General features: G+C 41.1%; 1 protein-coding gene across 16 annotated transcripts in view; it reads right to left on the minus strand.

Annotated features, from left to right (window-relative positions):
• LOC116884728 (protocadherin gamma-C4) overlaps positions 1–26101 on the minus strand; it is a 184095-nt gene that overhangs the window by 50061 nt on the left and 107933 nt on the right. The gene's annotated exons all lie outside the window — the stretch shown is intronic.

The following is a 26101-nucleotide window of genomic DNA, read 5'->3' on the forward strand; positions in this document are numbered from 1 at the left end:
GTTATGAACTGTAATATAGATATCTGATATGCAGGAAATCTCATGTGTGACTCCATCTTGCTGGCTCACAAGTGACATTTCAAATGGCCTACTGCTATGCTCATAGTGGGCAGGTCCTTTGAGAGTGACTGTTTTTTCCTATGGTATACTACTCTGAGCAGAGTACTTGGGATTAAGCCTTGTGCCCTGAATGCCACAAAAAAAATGGCACCTCAACCCATTACAATCTATTTCCTCTTGGAAATTTAAAACACTTACAGTAAAAGAAAAAGAATGGTAATATGTGGGGATCCGAGCTCAATTCCCAGCAACTACATGGTGGCTCACAACCATCTATAATGGGATCTGATGCCCTCTTCTGTCTTATGCCTCTTCTGTCATGCAGGCATATGTGCAAATAGAGAACTCATATACATAAAAGTACATAAATAAATAAACCTAAAAATACAGGAAACATGAAAGACCAAGGCAACATGACCTCTCCAAAGGGTACTAACCCCACAGTTATGGCTTCCAATGATAGTCAATTAAATGAAATCTCAGACAAGGAATTCAAAGGGCTGGTTGTTAAGTATGCACAAAGAGAAGAAAAATAAACCCCTGTGTGAATTACAAGAGAACACATACGAAGAGCTGAATGAAACGAGGCAGTCATCACAGGACATGAAGCTGAAATTTCGTAATGAGAAATATGGAATTAAAACTAAATTGAAATACCGGAAACGAATAATTCAGTAAGTTGAAAAGCTCCAGTGAAAGCCTCCCCAAAAGAAAGGATGTGGGGGCTTGAAGACAAGGTACAAGGTTCGGAAATTCCTCATGAACAGAGATAAAATGGTAGAAAGTGTATGTGGGGCACTGAACTGTGGGGTAGATCAAAAAGGCCAAATCTATGGATTATAGGCAAAGAAGGAGGAGAAGGATTTCATGCTAAAGGCTGGAAAACCATTTTAAATAAAAATCATAGGAGAAATATTCCCCAAATTTAGGGGGAAAGATGACCATTCCGGTGCAGGAGGCATTTAAAACATGAAACAGACAAGATAGAAAAGAAAACCCTACATGACAATATAGTTAAGATGCTAAATATATAGAGCAAAGAAAGCATATGGGAAGCTGTAAGACAGACACCAAGTCACACATCAAGACAGGCCCAAGAAACAGCAGGTTTCTCAACAGAAACTTGAAAAAGCTAGGAAGGCTTGAAATGTGTTTTAAGTCCTAAAAGTCAACAACAGTCAACACAGACTATTATGCCAAGCAAAACTGTCATAATTGAAAAAGAAAGAGAAAGAAAAACATTTCCATTTCCAAAGAGCTAAAGAAACTCTTGACCATTAAGCAAATTCTACAGAAGATTCTGGAAGGAACCCTTTGAGCTAAGGAAAAGCTAACCTTATCATGAGGCCACAGGAAAGAACAAACTACTCTAGACCATTAGTTAAGCAAAGGAAGAATGTAAAAACACTAGATACTACAAAAATCTGTAGGACAACAGGGTTGGTACATACCTCTCAGTAAATTTGACGGATAAAGGTGTCAATTGACCAGTGAAAAGGCATTGGCTAACACTTGATTAACAAGCAGGATTCATCTGTGTGTTGCCTCTGAGAAACACACCTCATCATCAAAGACAGGTACTACCGTAGGGTCAAAGAATGGAAAAAGATCTTCCAAGCAAATGGCACCAGGAAATAGGCAGATGTTGCTCTTTTTATATCTGACCAAATAGATTTCAAACCAAAGCTAGTCAAGAGAAATAAAGTTCAGTTCACATAGGTCAAAGGGACAACTAATAAAGAGGACATTACAGTTTTAGACATACACACTGAATACAAACATTCCCAATTTCATATAATAAACACTATTAAATATAAAGTCACAGATTAACCCCAACATAATAGTGGGTGACTTCAGTACTCTGCTCTCACCAGTAGACAGGTCACTCTGACAGAAAAAGGGAAGCAACTGAGTTAGATGACATAGATGACATTAGATCAAATGGACCTCACACCCACCCACATAATGTTCCACCCAAACACTGCATAATGAACCTTCTTCTCAAGTGCCCATGGGATCGTCTCTAAAATGGGTCATATACTAGGATATAAAGCAGATTTAAACAAATACAGGGAAATTGAAAAACATTTTTATTCTATTTGACTACAGTGGATAAAACTAAAGATCAAGGGACTACAGAGTTGGCTCAGCAATTAAGAGCATTTGTTACTCTTGCAGAGAACCTGAGTTTGATTCTCAGCACTGGGGCTTATCGACACCTGCTACCGAAGCTTTAGGGAACCCAAATCAATCTTCTGGTATCTACGGGCATCTGCAAACATATGTGCCCACACATCATGTACAAATTATTATTATTATTATTATTATTATTAATGATAATGATGATGATGATGATGATGATATAAACATGCCCCCTCCCAAATCAGCACTAAAAGGAACCATAGAATACACACAAACTCAGAAATCAAACAACACCTTACTCAATGAAAAATGGGCCACTGAAGAAACCAAGAAAGAAACATTTTCTAGAGTTACCCTGGACTATATTAGATTCTGTCTCAAACAAAGAACAAATAATCCTAGAATCGATTGCAAAGAAAACACAACATATCAAAGCCTATGGAATATAACGAAAGCAATCCTAAGAAGGAAGTTTATAGCTATAAGCACTTGTATTAAAAAAAAAATCAAAGAGGGGCTGGAGAGAAGGCTCAGGGCTAAGAGCAGTTGCTGCCCTATTGGGGACCTGAGTTTGGTTCCCAGCCTCCATCCATGTGAGGGGGCTCACAACCATCTTTAACTCAAGCTCCAGGGGGTCTGGAGCATCAGGCTTCTGTATGTGTGTGCATTCAGGTGCACAAGCCTCCACCCAGAAGCACACATACTTACCTATGCATAATTCAAAATAATAATTAAAAATAGATCTTTAAGAAGTATATCAGAGGAGCCTCAAATAAGTAATTTAATGATACACCTTAGGGCCTTGGAAAAACAAGAACAACTCAGACCCCAAGTTACTAGACAGAAAGAAATAATTATAATCAGGGCAGAAATGATGCAAATGAAATGGATAACACACAAAGAATCAATGAAATAGAGTTGGTTCTTTGAAAAGATAAATGAGATAAACAAATCTTTAGCCAAACTAACCAAAAGAGAGTGATCACTCAAATTGTTAAAATCAGAGAAAAGAGAGTCATTACAACAGGCAACAAGTAAATTAAGAAAGTCATTAAGGAGATGAAACTTTTAGAAGGAAATATAGAGGAAAAGTCTTTAGGACTTGAGACATTTGAAGAGTTCTCAGCAGAAGCATGATCTATAGGGAAATAGATTCATAAGAGAAACATCATAAATTAGACTTCGTTCAAATAAAAACTATTCTGCAAAAGTCCTGGTTAAAAGGATAAAAACTATATATCTCTCTCTCTCTCTCTCTCTCTCTCTCTCTCTCTCTCTCTCTCTCTCTCTCTCTCTCTCTCACACACACACACACACACACACGGTTAGTTTATAGAAACCATCAGTCTTTTCCAGAGAGCTGTATCATTTTGCATTCCCACCAGCAGTGTTTGATATTCTCATCCATATTTGGATTTATGCACCAGGTTTTAAATAGCCCTGTGTGTTCTTACTGTGGTTGTAATTTCCATATCTATAGGTGACTGACACAGAGTATCTGGTTTGTCATCCATGTGTTTTCTTCACAGAAGTTTTTCTTTTGATCATTTTAAAATTGGTCTTATTTTCCTTGGAAAGCCAGGGTAAATGGTTTTATTATAACTCTCCATGCACACACACAGTGCACTGTCATCATATCTGCCCCATCTACTTCTAACTGAATTTTAGAAATTATTATAAATTTTGAAATTTTAGAGGTCTTTGGATATGCTAGATATGAGCTGTCAGATACATGTTTTGGAAAGTTTTCAAATTGAATAAAGGTATATTTTTATTCTATGTGTCTGAATATTTTTACCTGAACGTATGCTTTCCTGGTGTCTACAGAGGTCAGAGGCCAGCATCAGATTCCCTGGGAATCTGTGAGCCACCATATGGGTCTGGGAACTGAATTCAGGTACTCTGCAAGAGCAATAAATGCTCATAACCACTGAACCAGCTCTCCAGCTCCCATTGGAAATGTCTTATTTTTTCTATTTTTCATGTGTGTGTAATGTGCACGTGTATATATTTTTTGCATATGTGTGTGTGCATATGTGCATGTATAAGTCCAGGGGTGATATGGGCATTGTCCTTAGATGCTTTTCATCTTACTCACTGAGGCAGGATCTCTCAGTTGAACCCCAAGTTCACTAATATGACTCTGAGATCTTCTATGTCCACTTTGAAGCTGTATTTATAAGAGGGCCACAATACCTACCCAGTTTATAACAAAGTAAGCATAGAAGTAATCTGAGCATCTAACACATGTAGAAAAGCATTTGCCAAAAGTTAATACTAACTTTCTCATAAAATAAAACTCTCAATAAACCAGTGCTACTTCTCAACTCAGCTAAAAAAAAAAAAATAGTGTCAGTGGAAACTTAATAGATAAAAACCAAATGCCTTCTCTTATAAAAGATCAGAAACGAAGAAAGGACACCTACTCACACCATTTCTACTTAATTCTGTCCTAGAATTCTTAGCTAATGCAGTAGGACAAGAAAAAGAAAGGGGTAATGGGAAAAAGGGCGGCATAAAATGTCTATTTGTTCATAAGAGAATGTGTTTGGGTGTTTACGAATCCTACGAAATCTCCTGTCTTGTCACTATTCTATTGCTGTGAAGAGTTACCATGTCCAGGACAATCCTATAAAGGAGAGCATTTAACTGGGGGCTTGCTTACAGTTAGAGAGGGTAGGTCCTCTTCATTGCGGAAGGAAGCAGACAGGTGTGCTACTGCAGCAGCTGCTGAGAGCTTTACATCCTGATCCACAGGCAGGGAGAGACCTGGCCTGGTATAGGCTTTTGAAACTTCAAAGACATCCACAGAGACACACCTACTCTGATGAGACCACACCTCCTAATCCTTCTCAAACAGTTCTACTACCTGGGGAGTTCCAAACCTGGGGATCAAACATACAAATATATGAGCCTCTAGGGGCCATTGTCACTCAAACTGCCACATCTACCAAAAATACCATGATTAATTAAGGGTCCAGTTTCCAAGTGTCAACTTGTGACAAACCTATAGTGATCTGGGAAGAGAGAACTTTAATTGAGAACAGTCCCTCATCAGGCCAGCCTATGGGTAAGTCTATGGCGGCATTTTCTTTATTAATGATTGATGTTTGAGGGCCGGCTCTCTATTGCCGGCACCACCCTTAGCCAGGTCCTGGGTTTAAAAGCAGCAAGATGAACAAGGCATGACAAACAAGCCAATAAGTAGCATCCTTCGATGGCTTCTGCTTCAGTCTCTGTTTTGTCCCCCCTTCAATGATGAGCTGTAACCTATATGCTGAAATAAACCCTTTCCTCCTCAAGTTGGTTTTGATCAATGATTTAGCACAACAACACAAAGTAAATTGAGACACAAGGTTTGTAAAAAAAATTAATTATATGCCTCCTTTTAAAATGTATATTTTTATTAATTCTTTTAGAATTTAATACATTCATTAATGCATTTTTATCATATTCACCCCATTCCTCCCTCTAACTCCTCCCATACTTGCCTGCTGTCTCCTGTCTCCCCACATCATCCAAAAGTCATGTGTCCTCTCTCTCTCTCTCTCTCTCTCTCTCTCTCTCTCTCTCTCTCCCTCCCTCCCTCCCTCCCTCCCTCCCTCCCTCCTTCTTTTTGGTTGTGTGTGGTTTTTTCCTTCAGAAAAATGAACTTTCATTCTTGTACTATAGCTAACATAAATATCAACTCAAAACTGATCCAAGACCACATTATAAACAAGAAAACTTCAAAGCCCCTAGAAGAGGGTACAGATGACAGCTTTGTTTTCAGTAGCACAGATTCTTAGGCAGGACAACATAAACCCAAAGGGGTTGGGAGTGTAGCTCACAGGTTGGACACTTCTCTGTCATGAATGAAGCCTTGGGTTGATCCCACCTCTCACTTCATTCGTAAATGAGCATTCGAATAGGTTGGGACTTTATAAAAATTACAGTGTCTCTTCCAAGTACTATTGAAGGAATAAAAATTCAGGTCTACATCTGGGACAAGAGGTCCACAAGACACCTGTGAGCAAATGAAGTCACACACAGGATACATTTTAAAAAGCTTTCATAATTCAGTTTTAAGAAGATGATCAACTAAGTTAAAGGGGAGCAGAGCGGAGGATTTGAACTGTTAGCTCAAGAAAATATAGCGGGAAAACACACTTAGCAACTGTTGTTGTAAAAATATAAAAAATAAAAAAGGTATGGTTGTCTTTTACCTCACTAGGTCTAGCACTGCAGTGCCCCAAGATATCTGCAAAACACATCCCAGCCACCCCATACGCCATTACACTTAAATCTACACATGCAAGAACACACAACACAATAAACTTTGACCCAATTGATTAAGATATAATTGCCCACTTAAACATACAAAGCCCGGTACCATCCATCCCTTAAGAACATTAATGACAACCTGTAAATGCACAGAGAGGAATCTTTATGTCAGCCTCCATTGTCCTGCCACGGCTTCTCTCCTCCTCCTATCTCCCCCTTTCCGTTCCAGTCTCCTCCTCTTCTTTCAAACTCCTCTCCCGTCATCCTTCCCTCTCCTCCAATGACAGGCCTCCTTCTATCCTGTACCTGTCCCTCATCTGTATTTTACAAATTCAATGGGGAGAAGGTTCTGGTGAGGTCACTAGGCAGCTGTCCTTGGGGCAGTGGAATTAGCATCAAAATACAGATAACTCCAGGGCAAACCACACCAGCAACTGTAGTCAGTAAAGAGACTCGAGTTGGAAACACAGTGAGATGGTACTGTGTTTTTACCAGGATGTGTAAGACGCAAGTTCGGCAGCTGGACGGGCTGGTGATGACACGAGGCAGAATACTGTGTACATTTTCAGTAGGAATGTAAAGCCATTCTACAGCTTTGAAAATAGTTTTGGTTTCTCATACAGTGAAGTGTATACTTCTCATGTCGGCAGGCAACCATGCTTTTCTCACTGCTGCTATTATTCTTAAGAGAGGTTTGGGTCGCACAGGCTCGCCTGGAACTTGTTATGTAACTAAGGATAAACTTCAACCCCAGGTTCTCCTGCCCTCACCTCCCAAGGGCTGGGATTACCAATGTGTGCCATTCTGCTTAGCTTAAATCCTGCCTTTGAGTGCTTATCAGAAATAAATAAATAAATAAACAAATAAATAAATAAAACTACTTATATATACGACTACATATATATGACTAACACACGCAAATATATATTCATATATAAACTATATATATTATTAATATATATGTGTATATATATATATATAAAAATATAATAGGAGTATCTGCACACAGGTGTCAATACCACTTTAATGTATAGTAACTCCGAACTGGGAAGAACTCAGATGTTATAAGCAGTGAATGGATACACAAGTTGCTGTTTTTCCACACAACGCAATACTGCAGATGAATGCATAGAAGCAGGCTGCACACACACACACACACACACACACACATACACACACACACACCACCATCACAGATGAATTTCAAAATCACTGAGCAAAGAACAGTGCACACAAAAGAAGCACACGCTATGCAACTTCACTTAGAGGAAATTCCAGAAGGGGCAGGGCTGCTGCTTTCTAATGGCCGATCAGTCCATCAGTCGCTGCCAGGAGCTGGGGATGAGGGGAATTGACTGCAGGGGGAGGGGAGAGGACTTGTGAAGGTGGCAGAGCTAAACTACGTGTTTACTGGGGCAGTGGCTACGCAGATGTATAGAATCACACAGCTCAGTGAGCTGTACAGTTTTAAGAGGTTAACTTTTAATGTACATAAGTTATTCTTCAATAAAGCCAGTGAATTTTAAAGGCAAACTACACAGCAGTTCATACTGGCTATCCTCACTTTACACAACACCACAGGACTTTAAATATATCTGTGTGAGCTGAAACTGTGGAAATTAATCTTAATAATCAATGGAAAATATGTCATCATTCTGTGACCTTGTAACACCTTTTTGTTAAAATATCAAATTCTTATTGTTAGTTACACATTTATATGGAAACAGCAAAATGAATATTTAATATTTAATATGGTACAACATTTTAAAATTGGGACTACTGAAAATTTATTCACAATAAAGACTGAGAATATTTTATAACGCAAACTGCCACATTCTTTCTGCATTTGGATTAATTTCCAAATTTATTCACTTAACTTTCAATGTCGTGAGCTTTCTCTGAGAATCCCTTTCAGGTGAAGGGCTCTGCTGGCCGGATTTCTCTGGGAGCAGCTTCACCCTTCCTCTCACAGCCACTTCCCCCAGTGGTGTTTATACATTCAGCTTTACTAAGCTTTGGCTGTGTGTGTGTGCGTGTGCGTATGTGTGCATGTGTGCATCTGAGCATACACGCAGTCTTGGGAGCCAGAGAACGCCTGGTGTCTTGTTCTATAACTCCCTGTCTTCTTCCTTCGAGGTAGACTTCTCACTGAACCTAGCCTTATGCAGGTGGCTGGCAAGTCCCAGAGATCCTCCTGCATGGCCTTATGCCCCCACTCCCGCTCTGGAATTACCACCACTTGAGCAAGCACTCCAGTCACATAGGTGCTGGGATCTGAACTCGGGTCCTCACAATTGCCTAGCAAGCTCTTAGCCTCAGAACCGTCTTTGCACATGATGAGTCATTTGCTTTATCCCCTGTGCCCTCTGCATAACAAACAGTAATATCCCAGGACCAGTTGTCATCCCAGCAGTATTCTTAACCAACATTGTGTTTAGAGATACTCAGAGCCAGCATGATGAACGGCATACCGTGGCCAGCTCCGTCCTCCATAACTCCATTCCCATCCAGTTCCAATTTCGCTGAGAACACCATCACCCTTGCTTACTGACTAACTCCTTTGTATAGTATTGTAAAATTGCCATGTGGGGTCCTGGGGCTGGTGAGATGGCTCAGTGCCTAAGGGCACTGGCTGCTTTTCCAGAGGACAACAGTTTGATTTCCGGCACCCACATGGCAGGTAACTCCAGTTCCAGGGGGGTCCAACTGCCTTTTCTGGGCACTGTGCGCACTGCATGCACATGGTGAACAGACATATATTCAGGTACACACTCATACACATAAAAATAAATAAAATCCTCCAGAAATGTAATACTATGTGAGTTTGTCATCAGAAGACAAAGGGGCACCACAGTTACATGCTCTGTTGCCTGTGCACAGATTAATTGGCATGTACAGTGACCAATCACTGACAGATGTTGGAAGAAACCATTTATCTTGTCACTATCAGTTAGATCATGTTATCTACAAAGTGGCGTGTACAGTGAACGGTTACCGACAAACTCAGTGCTTTATGCAGTTTCTCAGGGCTAACATATCACTGAGCTGTTTTAGGAGGTTGGTGCTATTTAAACTGTAGTAAGATTATTTTTTATTTTTATTATGAGGAATTTTTTATTATGAGAGGAAGCAAAACCAATGAAAACATAGATGTGTGTTTTATTTTTTAAAGAGAAATACAGGAAGGTAAAACAGAAATGAGTGGAGTCATCTAAAGCCTGTAGTACACATGAGGCAGAAGGGACAAGGGAGGAGTTATAATTTCGAGGACCTTTTTTTTTTATTACTTGAATATTTCTTATATACATTTCAGTGTTATTTTGGGCAAACATCCCCTTCCCCTTTTTCTTATGGGTGTTCCTTGTGTGAACAGTCTAGTTCACTGGGGGGTTCAGTCTTAGCAGGACCCAGGGCTCCCCTTCCATGTGTTCATTGCCCATGGTCAGAGTCCAGGGGTCCATGTATAGTCTTTAGGTAGTGCCCTGGAACCTGAGGACCCTTTTTTTTTGCTTATTTTTATTTTCAGTGTTTGTGTGAATGTATGTCTGTACACTGCATGTGTTCATTGCCCATGGAGGCCAGAGGAGGGCATCAGATGCCCTGGGAGACGTGAATACTTTGTGGCTCCTGAGAATCGAACTCCTGTCTTCTGGAGAAGCAGCCAGTGATCTTAACTGCCGAGCAGCCATCTTCCCATCCTCTGTATTCTTACTTTTACGCTTTGACTTTAGCTACGTTAATATTTTACCTACGCAAAAAACACAAGTGATGCGGTCCAGTTGGTAGAGGTTGTCTAGCACACAAGAAGCCCTAGTTTCTCTCTCCAGATCCACATAACGCCCAGTGTGGCAGCAAATGCCCGTGATCCCAGCACTCAGGTGGAAGCAGGAGGATCAGAAGTTCAAGGTCATCCTTAATTATGAACCAATCTCAGGACAGTCTAGGCCACAAGAAACCTTGCTTAACAAAACCAAAAGACAAGGGGGATGGAGAGATGGTTCAGGGGTTAAGAGCACCAGGTTGCTCTTCTGGAGGACCCGGGTTCAATTCCCAGCGAACTCATGTCAGCAACATACACATGATGTAAGGACACACATGTAGACATAAAATAAAAATAAAATATTTAAATAACTTTAAAACCTCACAACAAAACAAAACAAAGCAAGACCTCAAATGAGGTTACTTCAAATGAATCACAAAATACTACAAGCAAACTTTTCGCAAAGGACTCTGCACCTATTCCCTCAATTACAAGCAAATGTGGAATCTTACAGGATGATTTTTCTCATTGGCATGGGTGTGGCAATGCAGAAACTACTTTCTATATCTACAGGATTGAGCAGAGAGTGATTGTGTGCATGACCTAGGCAGTCACGCTCTCACTGTTGGGAGAGAAAATCCGGAGGAAAGGGAGAAGGGCAGGAAGAACCTGAAAGGCGTAGTGCGGCGCCATAATCTCGAGGGTGTGGGTGGACGGTTGGAGGATGCTCCTGTTTTCGTGTTTCCTGGCTCTGCCTGCTGAAAGGCCTAGAAACAGTGACAGCCACAAGGAGTCAGCACACAGCTCTTAGCTCTCAGGTCCTAAGTGCTATTCCCTCATAAAAAGAGGTAGGAGGTCCAGATACAGGTAAGATGGTCTATTTCAGGACTGGAGCGGGCCAAGTACAAGATGAGCCTGGGCTATCTTCTATACCTGAGTATAAGGGATGGCTCAAGAAAAATGATGCCAGCATGGCAAGGGACACGGGGATCAGCTTCAAGAGGTGTTTAAGGGCAAAACCTAGAGCAATTATGCCGGGCAGTGGTGGCACAGGACATTAATCCCAGCACTCTGGAGGCAGAGGCAAGTGGGTCTCCAAGTTCAAGACCAGCCTGGTTTACAGAGTGAATTCCAGGACAGTCGGGGCTACACAGAGAAACCCTGTCTCAAAACAACAAAACAAAACAAAACAAAACAAAACAAAAACCCAACAAACAACAAAAAACAAAACAACCAAGAACAGCAGCAGCAGCAACAACAACAACAAACAAAAGCCCCAAATAAAACAAATGTCTAGAGCAATTCGAGATCAACATAAAGTACAGCAGTGATGGAATTACCCTCTTACTGAACAGATACACAACCACACATGAACAGACAAAGGAAAAGGGAAGTTCCCTCTTACGACACAGAAAACCATTGTAAGTGAACTGAAATCATCTCTCCTGAGTGTGTGAAGGACCGAACGATTTCATTTGTAATGATCTGAATATATTCACGGTAACATGTGTCACTTCAAATTGGGGTTCACATAAGCATTGTGGCATTTATCACACTTTTCCCTCTCTGGCTCCGTCTACTTGTTTTGATGGAAGCTAGCTGTCATGATGGAGCTGCTTCACAGACAGTCCACATAACAGAGAGTCCACATAACAGAGAGTCCACATAACAGACAGACAGTTCACATAACAGACAGTCCACATAACAGACAGACAGTTCACATAACAGACAGACAATCCACATAACAGACAGTCCACATAACAGACAGTCCACATAACAGACAGACAGTTCACATAACAGACAGAAAATCCACATAACAGACAGTCCACATAACAGACAGTCCACATAACAGACAGACAGTTCACATAACAGACAGTCCACATAACAGACAGACAGTTCACATAATAGACAGACAATCCACATAACAGACAGTGCACATAACAAAAAACTAAGTCAGATCTCCAGCTAACAGCCAGAAAACTTGGGACCTCATTCCAACAAATTGGCAGAAACTAAAGTTTACCCATAACTATGTAAGAAAATTGCCCAAAGAGATGCTTTGATTTCAGCTTTGTTAAAATGAGGCAGAGGATGGGGCTGGGGATTTAGCTCAGGGGTAGAGGGCTTGCCTAGCAAGCACAAGGCCCTGGGTTCGGTCTCCAGCTCCGAAAAAAAAAAAAAAAAAGAAAAGAAAATGAGGCAGAGGCACCCAGCAAAGCAAACCTAGGTCCCTGACTCACAAAACTAATGAAACAATAAATGTTTTAATATGCTAATGTGGTGGTCCCATAGACTCAGGTGTTTGAATGCTTGGTCTATAGGGAGTGGCACTATTAGGAGGTATGGCCTTGTTGGAGTAGGTGTGGCCTTGTTGGAGGAAGTGCGTCACTGTGGGGGTGGGCTTTGAGGTCTCCTATGCTCAAGCTATGCCCAGTGTGGCATATGGTCTCCTTTTCCTGCTTGTGTATCAAGATCTAGAATTCTCAGCTCCTTCTCCGGCATCATGTCTGCCTGCATCATGTCTGCCTGCACACTGCCATGTTTCCTCCCGTGATAATAAGAGACTGAATCTCTGAAACTGTAATCCATTCCCAATCAAAGGTTTTTCCTTGTAACAGTTGCCATGATCACAGTGTCTCCTGACAGCTATAAAGCTCTAACTAGTACAGATAAGTTTACATAACTTGTGATAGGACAATAAATATACTACTATCTCAAATACCTAGCTTAAATATAAAACATTTGGCAGATGCAAAGGATCCAGTAAAACAAATTCCTTAGAGTCTTTAGAAACTTGGTTTCGGATAACCAAAGGAAGGCTGAGGAACTGTTTCAGACTAGAGTGGAGTAAAGACACACAATGACTAAATGTAACATATAATCCTGGACTCAAACCACCGCCCAAACAAAAAACCAACAGCAACAAAAAACCACCAGAATAAAAATAACAGGAAGGGACTAGAAAGATGGTTTGGTGGATAAAGTGCTTTCTTTTAAAAATAACTTTTGAAATTTTAATTTAATTTATCTGCTCCCCTCTCTCTGTGTATGTGGGTGAGGTGAGCGAGTGGGGGGGGTGGTCAGAAGATAACTCTTCCTTCCACAATGAACAGTCTCTCATTATTACCAGTGCATGGTGTACCCCAGATGTGGGCTCCATATCCTGACTTAATGTGGCTGCTGAGGTTTGAATTTAGTTCATCAGGCTTGTGCCACAAGTGCTTTTACCTGCCGAGCCATCCGCCCGCCCAGGCTAACTATTTTCTGTGCATCAGATACACTTTACCCAGAAGGCTCATAACCCTACCCTTTGTGGGCAGAGATGGGAAAGGCCGGGGGCTTGCTGGGCATCCAGTCTTGTCAGAAAATGGTAAGCTCCAGGTCTCGTTAGAGACACTCAAAAATAAGGTGGAAGGTGACTAAGGAGCCTATTCCCCTAAGACATGTAAACACACCTCCACAAATACAAATATGCCACACACATACTAAACTTAATAAATAATGGGCTGGAGAGATGGCTCAGCAGTTAAGAGCGTTTGCTGCTTTTGCAGAGGTCCCATTCAGCACCCAAATGGCCACTCACAACTGTCTGTGACTTCAGTTCCAAGATATCCAACACCTCTGTCTGACCTCCTTGGGCACCAGGCATAAACGTCACACACACACACACACACACACACACACACACACACACACACACACACACACACATTCAGACAAACCTCATAAAATAAAATAAATCAAAAGAAGTAAAAACGAATGAATAAATAAATAATGGTTAAATTTTCAACAGATTGTAGATGAGGTAATCATATTATATCAATGTCATTTTCTGACTTACGAGTGTAATGAGATTATTTTAAAGGATGTTTTTGTTATTAGGAAATACATAACAAGAGCAAAGCACAATATCTACAAAAGGCTACTCTCAAAAGGCTCATAAAGTGGTGTACACATACATGCACACACACATGCATGTGTGTATGTTCTAAGTAACCACACATAATGCAAACATGTGTATGTATACATATACCCCCTAAATCTACACTTGGCCCTCTGTAGTTTTGAAGTTCTCTATATGTAAAAAGTCAGTCAACTGCAAATTGAAACTTTTTTTAAAATAATGGACTGCAGATATAGCCCAGTTCATAAAGTGCTTGCCTGGTGTCTTTGTTTTGTTTCCGTTGCTGAGATAGAACATCGTGACAAACTAGAGGGGGAAAGGTTCTGTTAGCTCACATTCCAAGTTCTAGTCCATCATCACAGCAGGAGAAATTTTCAATCCCTGGTCACCTTTCACCCACAGTCAAGGGGAGAGGGATGAAGGAATGCACAAGTCTCTATCAGTGCACTTTCTCCACTCTCAATACCATTCAGGATCCTCTATCTAGGGAATGTCACCAACCTCAGAGGGTGGCTTCTTATCATTTCCCACAGACAAGCCCACAGGCCAACCTGATCTAGGCAATCAATCTCTAATTAGGACTCTCTAGAATAGTCTATATTTTGTCAGCTTGGCAACTAAAACTAATGATCACACCTAGCACACACAAAGCCCTAGGTTAGATCGCAGCAGCACAGAAACCAGGCACGGGTAACCCACGCCTCTACTCATCAACTGGGAGGTAGAAGCAGCAGGATCAGAAGTTCAGTCCTGCCAGCCTCAGCTATGTGATGCTGGAGAGAGGGAGGGAGGGGAGGGAGGGAGGGAGGGGGAGGGAGGGAGGAGAGAGAGAGAGAGAGAGAGAGAGAGACTTACTTAGCATGTTTGAGGCCTTAGGTTCAATTCCCAGCACAACACACACACACACACACACACACACACGTACCCTCCCACACATGCATGCACACATACAAGCACATGTGTGTAACTTACAGATTTTCATTTTTACTCAATTGCTTCCCCTTTTCCATTTGCTTTTGTTTTATTTTTCTACTAATTATTTATTCATTCCACATCCCAATCACAGCCCTGCCTCCTCCCAGTCCCCCATCACACAGCCTCTCTCTTTCCTCCCTCCCCTTCTCTGAGAAGGTGAGGCCCCTTGGGTACCAACCCACCTAGCACCTCAGGTCACTGCAGGACCAGGCACAGCCTCTCCCACTTATTTTTGGTTTTGAGGCAGGGCTTCATTTAGCCCAGGCTGGCCTTGAAATCTCTGTGTAGCCAAGGATGGGCTTGAGATCTTGACCATCTTGCCTCTCCTCCCTGAATGCTGAAATTACAAGCATGAATCATCCACATGTGGTTTATGTGGTGGTGGACTCAATAGATGTGTCCCTGTCAAATAATGGAATTAGAAAAATTATTAGCTGGACATAGGGCTACACCTCTGAGACCCCAGCACTTGGGAGGTAAAGGCAACAGAGGAGGAATTGAAGGCCAGCCTTATTTATGCTTAGCGTTTGAGGCCAGGCTGTGGTGCATGGACCCAGTCTCACAAACAAATGAGCAAATAAAATGATATGGATCAGCAAAATGGCTCAGTGGATAGATAAAAGGCCTTGCCATTCAACTTGATGACCTGAGTTTGATTCCCAGAACTCACACATATTGGAAAGAGAGAACTGACTCCTGAAAGATACCCTCTGACCTCCATATGTGCATTGTGGCATACACATGCATGCGGACATACACACATGTAAATTTTTTAATTACTAAGGATAGGAACAGGGTATACTGCTCAATGAAAAAGAAGTAACATAACATGTACAAGGCCCTGGATTTTATTCCTAGCATTAGTAAATAAACATGTTAAGTTGTATGACAGTATATAATGTATGCTATAAAATGATCCTCATTTGCACAAAAACAGCATATACACTTGTATACACATGATGTACGTAACTAGATATTAACACTACTACTCTCTTGAGGGGACTCAGGCTTGGAAGTAGAATCTGTTGTTTTATTTTCATAAATGTGTTTTAAAAATTGAGTTGTAAATCATATACAACCAAAATGCAAGAATCTTGGATTCAATGAGTTTTAGAAAATGCCTTTTGTTCATCTCTCTATAAAGACATGAAACATTAGGGGCAGAAAAGTTATATCATTAATTATTTCTTGAGATAGGGTCTCTCTCTACACAGCCCTTGCTGTCCCAGATCTCCCTATGTAGACCGGGTTGGGCTTGAACTCCCAGAGATTCTCCTGCTTCTGCTTCATGAGTGCCGGGACTAGGGCATGCACCACCACATCCGGCCTTATATTACTACATTATTGTTATCAACTTTAAAAAGCTGAGGATCTATGAATGTTTAATACTAAAGTTCAGTGGTATTTGAGTGATTGACAAACTTCCTTTAATCTATGCATTCCTCCTAAATTTTACCATTTGTAAGATGAAAACAGATGACAAAGAAAAACAGATTACAACTTTCCACAAAGAGCTGTAGTTCAGTAGAATTTCCCTAAAGTATGCAAAACCCTGAGTTTGAGATCAGCACCTAACAGAACATGCAGTCATGTGTATGTGTGTGTGTGTGTGTTTGTGTGTGTGTGTGAGAAAGAGAGAGAGAGAGAGAGAGAGAAGAAACAACAGTAAAAAACAAACAAACAAACAAACAAAGGTCTAGACACAGTGGTGCCCCTTTGTAATCTCAGCACCTACAAAGTGAAGGCAGAGGATGATGGTAAATTTAAGGCCAGCATGGACTACATAGCAAGTTACTTTAGCCATTGTTTTTCTTTAACCAACATTATATCAGTCAAGTAAGTTATAGTCTAAGTGGAATAGCAGAGGCAGGAAAAAACCTGACACTAGGACTTGACTGAAAAGTGAACATTACGAATTAGACACAGTTGGGTATAGAGTGGTGCAGGGTACTTCTTAGGTCTTACAGACCGAGAGGAAAAATAAATCTGGGATAGGTCAGGAACCCCCAGAACATACCAGCATAGGGCTATGAGAAAGCTTATCTTACTCAGCCTTGTGAGGACCCACCCATCTGAAAAGATGACCACAATGGAAGAAACCATTAATTAAGGAAATGGTGACCAAATGTCCAAACACACCCTTAATAACCACACTTGGCTGTTTCTCAGAGTTTCAACCTGGACATACTCTTGATTGCTCTAAATCCATTCTCTAGACTTTTACATTGGACTATATGGTACCTTTATGCATCTAATTGCTCAATTTGAAAACCTGATGAGATGTTTGAAGGAGAATAGCCCCCGCAGGCTCATACGTTTGAATGCTTGGACCCTGGTTAGTGGAACTGTTTGGGAAGGATTGGAAGGTGTGGCCTCGTTGGAGGAGGTGTGGCCTTGTTGAAGGAGTTGTGCCATTGATGGATGGCCTTTGAGATTTCAAAAGCCCACACTGGGACCAGTGCATCCTGCCTGTTGCCCCTGGCAAATCAGGATGTATGTAAGCTCTCAGCTACTTCTCCAGCTACTTCACCATGCCTGCCTGCCACCATGATCCCTACCAGGGTGATCATGTACTGACTCTCTGAAACTGTAGCAAGCCTCAATAAAATGTTTTCTCTTATAAGTTATTTTGGACATGGTGCCTCCTCGTAGTGACTAAGTTGCCCATGAGCCACTGTAATTCCATTTCATTATTGTATATATTGAACCAAAAATATTTTATCGAGGATCTACCACTAGCCAGCCAATAATATTTCAGACACCAAACAATACAGTGATACACAAAACATTCCCTGCTCTTGCGGAGTTCATAACCACTTATTCCAATATTGCTTTATTGAATCTACTTTCTAAACACTACTTTCTAAATACTTTCCCAATTCACTCTTTTTTTTATTCTTTATTTGAGACAGGGTTTCTTTATGCAGCCCTGGGAATACCAGAACTCACTGTGCAGACCAGGCTAGCCTGTAACTCAGAGAAGCACCAGCCTCTGCCTTCCAAGTGCTGGGATAAAGGTCACTGTGCACAGCCTAGCTCACTCATTTAATTGTATCTCTTCTGTATGTATATCCCTTTTCATATCACTTCATGTGTGGGGAGCACATCTGTGTGTGTGTGTGTGTGTGTGTGCATGTGTGTGCATGTATGTTGCATATGTAAAGATCAGAAGACAACGTTTGGAATTCTCTTCTCACCTTCTGTCTTGTTTAGGCAGGTATCCCTTTTGTTTTTGCTGCTGTTCTGTGTACGTCAGGCTAGCTGACCCTCAGTCCTTCAGGCCATCCTCCTGTCTCTGCCTCCAACCTCACTGCAGGAGTGTTGAGATTACAGGTGCACACAGATAGGTTCAACCTTTTAGGTTAGTTTTGGGATTTGAACTTGGGTCATTGTATTCGTTTGGCTATGGCTTTTACCCCTGGGCCACCTCCCTCGCCCTCCAGCACCACCTCTTTCTAGTGACATGGCCATTGTTCCCTATGAGCCTCCTGGAGTCTACTTATGACACCCATAGATCACATTTCCACACGAGAAGCAGAATAATCTTTACCCTTTGAATCATATTTTGTCCTTGTCTTATTTTAAAACCATTTAAGAACAGTTACAAGGCTCTGTCCGTCTTGTCAGTCTCACCTCCTGCTCCATGTCCAGTATCCCTAACTCTTCTCATGGGTGAGTCGCACACCTCTTCTAGTAGTAGGACATTGACACAGCTAGTCCTTGTGCCTGGCTACTTCTCTTTTCATGCTCCTTGTAACCTCAATAAACCTACTAATCCCTTAGACCTCATTCTAAACCACTCCTTCCTGACCCTGAGAACAGGCCTGGTTCCCTGGTAAGATTGCTGCTTGTGCATTTCTACTTGATGTCATTTATCACACCTGTAAAGTCCTTGTAAAAAACGGCACCGGGTTGGGATTTAGCTCAGTGGTAGGCGCTTGCCTAGAAAGTGCAAGGCCCTGGGTTAGGTCCCCAGCTCCGAAAGAAAAAAAAAAAAAGAAAGAAAAAAAAAAAAGAAGGCACCCACTGAGTCAGGAACCAATGTTGTCTACCTTCTTGCATCCTTGTCACTTAGGACAGGGTTTTGCTAGTGTTTAGGGATCAATACATATTTATAATATAGGTGAATTAATAAACTATCCACTGCTAGACTTGGGCTGACACCCATGGTTATTGCATCTGGGTGGGATCTTCCAGCCTGAACACTTAAGGGAATAAAGCCTAACTTTGTGCAGGGATAGGCTAGGCTTATGTAACATAGCATGAGGATACAGCACACTGCACAATGTGTTTGTCAAAGCATATAAATTGTATGTACAGCATTACCAGGCATTTCAGGATTATGTGCCTGGAATTCCCAAAGTTGAGAGGATGATGGAGAAGAATCCTAAAGTCCTCATTCCAAAGCCAGCTTGCTTGGGCTATATAGCAAATTCGAGGGCAACCTGGGCTACCTAGTGAGACCCTGTCTGAACACATCCATAATGGCGAAATGGTAATTTTCTGTAAACTAGAAACAAGACAAAAAGAATATAAATTAAAAAACAATACCAAGCTTTCCGCCAGGGCAGCCATCTTCCAGCCAACTCGCCAAAATGATGAACACAAAAGGAAAGAGAAGAGGTACTCGGTATATGTTCTCTAGACCTTTTAGGAAACATGGAGTCGTTCCTTTGGCCACATACATGCGAATCTACAAGAAGGGTGATGTTGTAGACATCAAGGGAATGGGCACTGTTCAAAAAGGAATGCCCCCTAAGTGCTGCCATGGCAAAACCGGAAGAGTCTACAATGTCACCCAGCATGCCGTGGGCATCATTGTAAACAAGCAAGTTAAAGGCAAGATTCTGGCCAAGAGGATCAATGTGCGAATTGAGCACATCAAGCACTCAAAGAGCAGAGACAGCTTCCTGAAGCGGGTGAAGGAGAACGATCAGAAGAAAAAAGAAGCCAAAGAGAAGGGCACCTGGGTTCAGCTGAAGCGCCAGCCTGCGCCACCCAGAGAAGCCCACTTTGTGAGGACTAACGGAAAGGAGCCTGAGCTGCTGGAGCCCAGTCCATATGGATTCATGGCCTAACGTATACAAAGGAAATAAAGGACCTGGACTGCAAACAAACAAACAAAAAACCAATACCAAGTATGGTAATTAAAAAAAAAATCACATATTTAGACAGTTTAATGGAAGATATACAAGACACAGAACTTTTCATCTTAGTAAGGAAATGGATAACGAAAATATGGTACCTATGCTATTCAAATACAAAGGATGAAATCTTGCCATTTGTGACAACATGAATGGAATTGGAACTAATCGTGTTAAGTGAAATAGGCTATAGACAAAAAGAGGAGCACCACATCACCTTATTTGTATCTAAAGTAGTCAATGTCACACGGGTTAATAGTAGAATTGTACCAGGCATGGTGGCTCACACCTTCAATCCCAGCGCTCTGAGAGATAGGCAAGGAGATCTCAGTGAGTTCAAGTTAAGCCTGGTCTATGTAGCAAGTTCTAGACTAGTCAGGGATACACAGTAAAAATCTTGCTTTAAAAAAGGTATGGGGGTTGTATTCACCAGAGACTTGGAAGAATGGGGGTAGGACAGAGAAAGGCTGATCAATGATGACTAAATTGTAGCAAGATAGCAGCCATAAGTGGTGGTACTATTCCACAGTAGGGAAACAAGAACTAACAACAATGTAATGTATCAAAAAGCCAGAAGAAAGGATTGACTTTGCATTTTATGTATTTTACCTAGGTTGGTTCTTTAAAGGTAACTACTTCTCCCCCTCCCTTCCTATTATATCTTAGTTTATATCTTTACCTCTGTACAGGTAGTAACATACTTATGGAACAGGGAAGTTTGTTTGCAAGCCTCAAGTCTGTAATTTTTAAGAGTTCGTATAGTATTGGTTCAGTGAAATGCCAAGAGAAAAATGATTACTGAGATTACCGAGAAAAATGATATTTGAGGGATAGATACATTTGACTGGATTTGATTATCTTGCAATGTGAATACATTGAAAATCACACAATTCCCTCAATATCATATTCAAATTTTATGTTTCAATATATTATTTAAAAATGAAAGTTAAACTGGCTGGAGAAATGGCTTAGTAGTTAAGAGCCCTGGATGCTCTTTGTGGGGCTGGGATTTGGCTCCCAGTGTCCACACAGTGGCTTACAACATCTGTAACTCCAATCACAGGGGATCTAATGTCCTCTTCTGGCCTCCATGGGCAGCAGGAACACATATGGCACACATACATACATGTAAGCTCCCACATACACACATAAACAATATAAATCATTTAAAAAAGTTAAGAAGCTCTCATCAGTAAAAATTATAAAATGAAACTGAGAAAATTTTATAACACTTAGTTAAACAGAAAGATATACCATATCCATGGATTAGCAAATCTCAGTATTGTTAAAGGTGAGTCTCCTGCCATCCCAGAGAGCTACAGATTCAATACAATTTAGTTAAAAAGCCCTGGAGGCATTTTGCACTTAGAGCTTATAAGACAGCTTTAATTCTTTGGAAATATAAGACCAAGAACAGTTAAAATAATATTTGCAAGGAATAAAAATGTCAGCAGACCTTACCTACCTGACTTTAAGGCTTACTATAAAGCTATAATAATTCAGAAAATATAGTATTGGCAAGGTAATAGAACAATAGATCAATGTATGGAAACAGTCACATTTATCAGTGCAATAATTTTCAACAAATGGTGCCAAAACAACTCGTCAGACATAGAAGACAGTACCAATGTATGCTGCTGTGAAGATATAGGAAAGATCCCTGGTCCCTACGTCAGTGGATAGCCATCTTATACAGCAAGGAAAAGCCCATTTTAGTGATTTGCTTTGTATTTTGTTTGTTGAGATGAAGTTTCACGCTGTAGCCCAGGCTGGCCTGGAATTCACTACCAGAACCTCAAACTCCTCCTGTCTCAGCCTCCTGGGTGTTGGAATTACAGCCATGGTAAAAAGTAAAGTCTGTTTAAAATAGAGTAAATGAAAACAGAGCAGTAATTGTTAAATTAACACCTCTTTTCACCGGAAGTACTCACTCTCTTTACTAATAAACCACTAGAACACAGTGTTAAGGAAGCTAAGTTCGGCACATTCAGGCCATACATACTTGCTGATATGCTTGTTCTTTCTTGGTTGCCACTCTTTAGTAGATCCCACAGGTAGGATTAGCATTCAGGTTAAAGATGCTAAATTATTCACTTTGTTTAACTCTTTTTAGAGGTCAAAACCCAGTCACATTTTCTAATGGAATCAGCACAACATGGACCTACCCTGGAAACCATGACAGTAAGGAAGCCAGTGCTTAGCAATCAGATAATCTTATACATCTCACCACTAATCTTATTTTACTTTTGATTTATCAGAATTCTCCTTTCACACTTCCCAGAGTTTGTGTTTTGCCAGCACTCATGAGGCCAGACTGGTCTACATAGTGAGTTCCAGGATAGGCAGGGCTGTGTAGAGAGATCCTGTCTTTAAACTTAAACAAACTAATAACCCAAGACCTCCAAAACCAGAGTCTGCATTTTATGTACTTTACCTAGGTTAGATCTTTAAAGGTAACTACTTCTCCCCTTCCCTTCCTATTTCATTTTAGCTTATATCTTTAAATCTTTCCAACTTAGGCAGTAACATACTTATGTAACAGGGAAGCTTGTTTGCAAGTGTTGAGTCTGTAATTTTTAAGAGTCTGTAAAGGACCAGTTTAGTGAAATACCAAGCTCACACCAGGATCCATTTGTACAACCACCTGACTTTAAGGAACAGACTACAGCTAGTGCTAAAGTGCTGCCTCAACTTTACTTAAATAATTTGGATTGTTCTCATGCCCCAAGCTTCAAGCAGGGAGCGGGAAGAGAAGATATTACCAGAGGACAATGCAACAGACACAAACAGGAAAGCATAAAGCAGCCAGACTTGTAAGTGGTGTTGATAAACCAGTTTGAAAAGCAAGATTCAGTGTGGAAAACCACCCAGAGTACCTATTAGAAGACATCGCCAAGGGGATGGTACTTTTTAAGGTTTGGGTCTACCAACTTCCATGAGGTTTATTCTCAAATTTCCTTAAATGGTTGGCCTGATTCTTTTTATTTAGTCATGTGCATTTGTTTGTGTAATAGCCAGTGAGTGCAGGAACTCTTGGAGGCCAAAAGAGGGCGCCAGATTCCCTGGAGCTGTAAGTCAACAGCTGTGAGAGCAGGGAAATGATCTCCATCTTGTGCAAGCACAAAATCTGCTCTTAACCACTGAGCCATCATCTCTCCAGCCCCAGGCTGTCTTTGTGCAGTGAGAGTTTTCTCAGGTAGAAAAGGCCATGCATCATGATAAACGGAGTTTGAGTATGAATCTTCTATGGCTCACTAAGATTTGACCCCATATATACACCAGTACACTCTGAATACCAAGGTCAAGTCACTAAATATAAAGTATAAAATATGTAACCAAAATATCGTGGACTATCTGTTCCACTCATGCCTGACTGTGGCTACCCATGCTTGCCACGTCACGTTTCACCACAAGCTTTCAGTTGTTTTGCCAGAGTTGTTCTTCCCTGAGATTGCTGGAAAGAGTCCATGCTGGAAAAATATCTGTATTTGACTGAATTTAAGTGTCACTGAGAAGCTCTTGCCTAGAAGGATGAATTCTGCTTCCCTGCAATCAGAATGATCAGTCACCCCCCCCATCCCCACCCAGGGTCCTTCAGTGAGATTTTGATTGAGCCCTGAGTAGTAGAGCTTCCAAGAAGAAATTTCTCTTGTCCATGAGTTCCAAGGAACTGTACACAACTGTCAGGACTGTGGCATTTTAGACCAATAGTAACCCTGAAATTAAAACCTGGGGCCAAAACAGGGGAATGGAAGGCATCCTTAACACTTCAGAATCAGCACAAACAGTGTAGCCAGGAAAGGTGACGCAGAAATGCAAATTGAGACAATCACCAGGTAGGAATTAAGATGGAGTTGGAACGCAATTTTACCTAGTGGTTGTTGAGATATGGCAATGCTCACCAAGGGTGTTAGCCAAGACAGGGTACGTCACAGACGTGGTTAAGGGGGACAGTTCTCCACCATCACCAGAGTCACTCAAAGAGGCCTGCTGGCAACTCCTTGTGAGAAAGGCACATCCTCTACATATCTTGGCCTTGTTGGCAGCTACAGACTGAATCCCACCCGATCAACAGAAGGTCAGGCAGGCTTGGCGTCAGCATCTACCACCCCTCAGGTGGCGAGGCTCGCAAACCCAAACTCTGTGCTCTCACTAATGCATAGGACGCAGCACTAGGGTCTCTGGTCAATGGTCAGTAGGAGACATTGCTGTTGGGAACCAAACTGGGATAAGAGGCTCTGGCTTGAGCAAAGGGCTAACCTCAGCTATGCAGGCCAAGTAAGAGGTTTGATAGAAAACAGGCTGCTGTTTTTATCACTCACTCGATGTATTATTGTGTGACATTTCCACTAACCAGGATGCACTGCACTGTTTTCCTTGGTATTAATTACAGACTACTGCACTTAGTACATTCCATTTACAGCTTAATGTAAACGAAAGTTATGTGTTATTTATCTATCTATCTATCTATTTATTTATTTCTTTGTTTGTTTGTTTACTACTATGGATTGAAGCTAGCAAGCTAGGGCCTTGCATGTAGAAGACAAGATTTTGCACTGAGATACACCCTCAGCCCTCTTTGGACCTTTTGTTTTGAGATGGGGTCTCACTAAGACTGACCTTGAACTTGCTATCAGCCTACCTGTGTACCTGGGATTAGAACTGTAGATCTCTATTACCAGCCCTGGTTAAAATTAGTATTTTTCTATACATTGTTTATACAGGCTCAAATATTTCTTTTTGATATAATCACACAGGTAGAGCCACATGATTTCCTCTTCCTCCTCCTCTTCTTCCTCTTCCTCCTCCACTACTACTACTGCTGCTACTTTTCTTCTTCTTCTTCTTCTTCTTCTTCTTCTTCTTCTTCTTCTTCTTCTTCTTCTTCTTCTCCTTCTTCTTCTTCTTCTCCTTCTTTTTTCTCCTCCCCCTCCTCCTCCTCTCCCTCCCCCTCCTCTCCCTCCTCCTCCTCCTCCTCCTTCTCCTCCTCCTCCTTCTTCTTCTGGTCTTGGTTGTCAAGATATATCAGGTGAAATTTGAATCTTGCATTATTCTTTGGGCCATTTTGTTTAGGTTTTTTTTAATTACCTTTTACTCTCTAAGTATCACTAATTTCTTTTATAAATTTGGATTTCAATCTTCATGTTTTTTAATAGATAGGCAACACAAAATAGAAAAGACAAGTTCTAAAGAAACAGTATCTGTGCTTTCTATAAAAAATTTTCTGTTTGTAAAAAGAAAATTGTGGTGAAGGAAGAATATACTACAGGAAAGTTTCTTCAGAACAAAAAAACATTCTGAAAACATTTGAATTTTAAAGATATTTCCTCAAGAAATTCTTCACTATGTAAATGGCAAAAGTACCTCACCCTTGTGCTACGGTGGTGAATTCCACATATTTTATATATCACTGGTGCAGGTTAAAATGGGTAGAAGAAATGTTCGGCTTTATTACTATATACAGATTGTACTACCGAAATGTGTAACCGAGGAAATATTATAGTCCCTTCTCATTGCAACACAAATTGTATATCAGAGAAAAATTTCAAGTGTGCAATAAATAAAATTAATCATGCTTAGAAGTCAAACAATTTAAAAACATGAAACTTCTTACACCAGGAAAGTATAAGCGCGGAGCTGACGAGGTGCGTGGGAGCTTACACTGCCTGCTATGGATCTTAAGCATGAGAATTTGGGTCTCCGCTGCCTTGAAACTGGCTAGGAGTCCCACAAAGGACTGTAACCCCCTTCACAGAGATCAGGGACAAAATTGCTGACCTCCTGCGTTCAGGGAAAGACTTCGTCTCAAAGAATTAGGCCGAAAGTGAGAGAGTACCGAGTTACCTCATTCTG

Source organism: Rattus rattus, chromosome 15 (assembly GCF_011064425.1).
Source record: "Rattus rattus isolate New Zealand chromosome 15, Rrattus_CSIRO_v1, whole genome shotgun sequence".
NCBI classification, from domain to species: Eukaryota; Metazoa; Chordata; class Mammalia; order Rodentia; family Muridae; genus Rattus; species Rattus rattus.